The following is a 5,318-nucleotide window of genomic DNA, read 5'->3' as shown; positions in this document are numbered from 1 at the left end:
TTCCAATAATCACATATTTAGCAGGCTACTGTTGTTATTCTGTTTACAAAAAAGGGAAATGTAATTCTTGCAAAGAAATGATCACTGGAGCGCATGATGAGATCTTTCCAGAAAATCACAGATAGCTTTCGGGAATTAGTAGGGGGTCTTTATTATATCCTCATGATACGGCAGCAAATATTGTTATGTATTGTTATATAATAATCAATAAATTAACCCAAATAACTTAATTCAGAACTTGTAATGATCAGAGAAATTTTGCCTTAGCGCTCATATATAATATTCTTGTAGGCGATGAGGCTCTGTTTTCAAATGAATTTTGCGACTCAGGACACAGCACTGTACAGATAGAGAAAATGATGATATGGGCTTCTACAAATGTATTAATGAATAACTAATATTGTCAGGAAAACAACTCGATTGTAGCAAGCAAAACCTTAACCAAAAAAAGAAAGTTGGAGACTTGGGAAAAAATAAGATTGTTCCCAAAATACTTCCAGCATTTCAAATAATAATTTAGAGAGTAAATTATCATTATTTTTTTTATTTTTTTTTTTTATTCCATATTTATAGCATCAATTGATGATTATGGTTATGCTTTGTAAAGGCAATAACTTATCTTAATGTACTATTTTTCTTACTAGCATTATAATTCTATCATCCTTAAACTATTACTTCTTATATTTATCATCCATAAATTAATTCTTTTATGTATCAATCTCAATAAATTTCTTTTATTTATTCTGAATGATTATCAATAATACCATAGCAAGTCAAGAGGGCTTCACAAATGTTTAAGAAACTTCATCCGAGATGCGAAATAAAGCACAACCATCAGACTACCTTCCCTGCTTCGCGCCCCCATCGAGCCGGCCTTCTCTCTCGGTGGCCATGCTACTACACTGTCCGCAATTCCCGAAACATTCTCGAGCGACGTCAATTTAAGGTGCAGACAGACCACCATCCCCCATGTATATCTATATATATATATATATATATATATATATATATATATATATATATATATATATATATATATTGTGACGAAGTGCCAAGTATCTGAATACTACACTTACCAATCAGAAAATAGATACCTCATAACAGCCAGACACCTGAACCTTCATCACAAATAAAATATGACTGAAAGGCAACAGTGATCCCTAAATTTAAAACTTATTAATATATACAAAACTTTTGACTAGGTTTATTAACACAGGTTTGAGGTAATCTTCAATGTAATTTTATTAATTAAAGGGCATCACTACATCAACAACTTTTAAAAGTCAAAGTATTTCCCTAGTTCTAATTTACTTCAACAAAGCTGAAGGAAAACAGTTCAATTACCTATCTATATTTCTACCTAAACAAAATTAAATATACTGGTGAAAAAAAGAAAACACTTATACAAATTTTTAGTACAAAAATTTATTATTAAAATTTATTAATACTGGAAAACAACAGAAAGTTTAATTTTTTCTTGAATTAATTATTAAGCAAAATTAAATCAAAATTAATTTATGATAAAAATCCAGAAATTAAACTATTCAAGTAAACTTCAAAGTGTTAAGTAACAATTAAAATTTGAAAATTAACTCACAAGTTTTAAACAACAATAAAACTTGAAGAGAATTCCAAGTAAAGGCTAAGTAATTAACAAGTGTTAAACATAATTAAATATGCAATGATTAATTAATTAAAACAAACAAGTTAATCAAACAAATTGTGAATGCAAAAAAAGGCATCAGAATATTAAATTCACCACCAAGATTTGAAAAACACGAAATTGTCACTGAATATAAAAATCACACTTCAAAAGAATTAAACACAGAACATTAGAATTTGCAATGTGTAAGGTATGAAATAGTTTCACCAAACCCCCTAAATAATGTTTTTAAGTTGCAACTTAAAACTTGTAATAACACATTACCTTTAAAATACTATATTATTCCAAAAATGCGCCGTTACAAACTCGTACAACGTCTGCTCAGATTCCACAAATAAACACTATTAATTAAATAAATCTAAAACTTATGAGTGACCAACCACTAAGTATAAAATCTTTACGTTAAAGTAAAATCAAAATTCTCTCATACGGAGAGAGAGAGAGAGAGAGAGAGAGAGTCCAATTGATTATTTAGATGGACTGTCAACGAACTTATTGTTCCATCTCTTCTGCATGTAACAAAGGAAGACAAGAGTAATCATAATTAAACTCTAGTGCTTCATAAACGCTGGATATCACAAAGTTGATTCTGACGAACTCTATGGCAGGAATATTCTTCTTATCAATCTATTTTAGATCTTTTTATGCTAAATTTTATTCTGAAATATTATATTCTAGAACTCAATGATGCCCTCCATATTGCGATACGAATACTAATATCATAATGAAATGACCAACTTCGCATTATTACATCCACTCATATTTCTCTTAGAATTAAGATATCAAAATTAATGGTTTGCTGTACAGAGATTAAAAGAATTGTTTACAAACACTCTATAGTATTCTTAATCCATAAAGCCTCTAGCTGAAATCCGAAGGAATTAGAAGTGTTGGGGTTGTAAAGAATACTGATAAGATAAGAGCCAAGATTGTGATGGTCTGGGATAGGCAGGCGAAGAAGTAGAAGTGAGAGGATTTATTGGAGAAGGGTTTAGCAGAAACATCAAGACAACTGACCTATAGCTTAAGGATAGCATTGAGGATAAAGAACACTCTACAGTAACCTTATTCGGTTCCCAAACTTTTGACGAAAATGTGCTTTCAATGTTTCCCATAGCATTTTATACTTCAGTACGAAGAGGAGATTGTGACTGAAGACGATCGATTGTAGCAAATTGACTTGACAAAAATCAACTCGGGTTATGCCTTTTTTATTCAATGACTTCAAATGAATTCTGCGTTTTTAAAAATCTGTAAAAATCACTAGATATAGAGACAAATAACAGAGCTGATGAAACGAAGTTCATTACAACTGGCATACTGGTTCCCAAGGATGGGTCACATAACAGGAAGTCTCCAAATCTTTTTCTTCTATAACTATAATCAAAGTTATCGTTACAGTTTTTGAGGATAATGAGCTAGACCATTCACGTGATTATATGACGCAAATAATAATGTACAATGTATGTTTAGCTTGCAGCATTCAAGATCAACTGACAATCCACATCTAATAATGCATTGTTTCATATTACGATATGGTGGCATTTAACGGCCTTGCGCTAGGTGGTAACACTATAACCCACGCTTGTATAGTAGCCTACAACAGTCGTGATATGAAACACGACAATCTAAATCTTGGTTTAAAGGACACTAGTGAAAGGACAGAAGAAATATCACGAAAGCTTACCCAGGCTATTCGTCATTCTTCTGAATGTAGGAAATGGGAAAGAAAATTAATTTTAAAATCTTGGTGTTATTTTGCCTATTCATCGTTACTTGAGTGCCACTATTTATCAAGAAATTTATTGTTAGTTTACAATATGATCTCAAGGAGCAGCCTTACATCAAATACTAACCATAAAGCCTAAGCAGAGGTAAAAGGTGAAAAATAAACAATCGGGTAAAGTTTTAATTACAGTGAAGCAAGTTACAGTAAACAGCAATTATGCTCTGTCATTGTTTTGGAGGTCATTAACTACACTAAAACCTCACTCCCAAGTACAGTGCTGAATTCATTATGGTGCCCATACATGAATACGTTTAGAAGACAAACTTACAAAACCCTATAGGTAAAGATGATTCCATCACTGCCAGGAAAGTAGTTCTGCACTGTTTTCACTTCCACCTAGAAAGAACATGAAAATGTTAGTTTTTCCACAAGAAAACATCCGAAAAATAGTTTAAAAAAAACATAAAGAACACTGAACAGAAAAGTAACCTGGTCTATAATAATGATTATTTGGTTATTCATTTTTCCACCATCTAGATTATATCCACCGGTAATAATTAAGTATATTAAAACGTGATAGGAACACTGATATGCTTATCCCCATAGAACAATTACTTCCCGACAAACTCCCGATGCACTATTTGAAAGTGAGCAAAATGGTAACATAAAACGGTAACAATTGTGACATATCGATGATGATTTAGCATATCGGTAACATAATTGTGACAGTAGGCTAAATGTACACGTGTCTATGCCCTAGTATGCACTAAGTAATACTGTAAAATACTGTCGCATTGAAACAGATACCTTTGGTAAGATCCTGGAACCTACTCAGCTTCTACTGACAATAGAAACTGAAATGAGGTTTATAACGTACATGGGATTCTTTTCGACACAGGAAAACCTTGTTGTCTGAAGTATACTCTAGTCTAATGTCTATAGTATTCTATACCAAGCCAAAGACGATACGCTTTCAAAAGTTACACTTTTAAATTATATTATATTACCATTGTATGATTGTGTATGGCATGTTTTTGTTTGAACTATTAGACAGAGAACTGTTGAAATTATAAATGTTTTATATCAGAAGACACAGGGTATTTGGCAGTTATAGGCAATATTTTAGTGGGGGTTTTGCATTCCCGTAATGGGTTCTGGAGCCTATCCTCACAAAAATGCATTTATATGAATCACGGTGATGTGAAAAAACTCATATATATACATATATATATATATATATATATATATATATATATATATATATATATATATATATGGATATACATATATATATATATATATATATATAACTATATTATATATATATATATATACATATTATACATATATATCAATATATATATATATATATATATATATATATATATATATATATATATATATATATATATATATAGGTATATATGTGTGGTCAGGCAGGCAATGTGTCTTGGTCATGAGGATAATAACCGAGGTTCGTTTCCTGTTATCGGATATCATATATATATATATATATATATATATATATATATATATATATATATATATATATATATATATATATATATATATTCAAGTAATCAAAGTCCACAATTATGTAAAATGTGTATTAAAAATACATAAAAGACGGGAGCTTTCGTCTACTGATCAGTAGACCTCATCAGCCGTACTCAGTACGGCTGATGAGGTCTACTGATCAAGTAGACGAAAGCTCCCGTCTTTTATGTATTTTTAATACACATTTTACATAATTGTGGACTTTGATTACTTGAAGATTTTCCAGTCACGTTATGGTGATTTTTTGAGATATATATATATATATATATATAATATATATATATATATATATATATATATATATATATATGTATGTATATATATGTATATATATATATATATATATATATATATATATATATATATATA

General features: G+C 30.0%; 1 long non-coding RNA gene across 1 annotated transcript in view; it reads right to left on the bottom strand.

Annotated features, from left to right (window-relative positions):
* Window positions 1-1,224: 1,224 nt before the first annotated feature.
* The window catches only part of LOC135209740 (uncharacterized), an 18,897-nt gene continuing 14,803 nt past the window's right edge, over window positions 1,225-5,318 (bottom strand). Inside the window, exon 2 of the long non-coding RNA XR_010313415.1 lies at window positions 1,225-3,788. This is a non-coding gene — a long non-coding RNA (uncharacterized LOC135209740). The remainder of the gene's footprint in view (window positions 3,789-5,318) is intronic.

This window comes from Macrobrachium nipponense, chromosome 38 (genome assembly GCF_015104395.2).
Source record: "Macrobrachium nipponense isolate FS-2020 chromosome 38, ASM1510439v2, whole genome shotgun sequence".
In the NCBI taxonomy this organism is placed as follows: domain Eukaryota; kingdom Metazoa; phylum Arthropoda; class Malacostraca; order Decapoda; family Palaemonidae; genus Macrobrachium; species Macrobrachium nipponense.
Note: the sequence above shows the minus strand (reverse complement) of the source record. Positions and strands in the feature narration are given on the sequence as shown.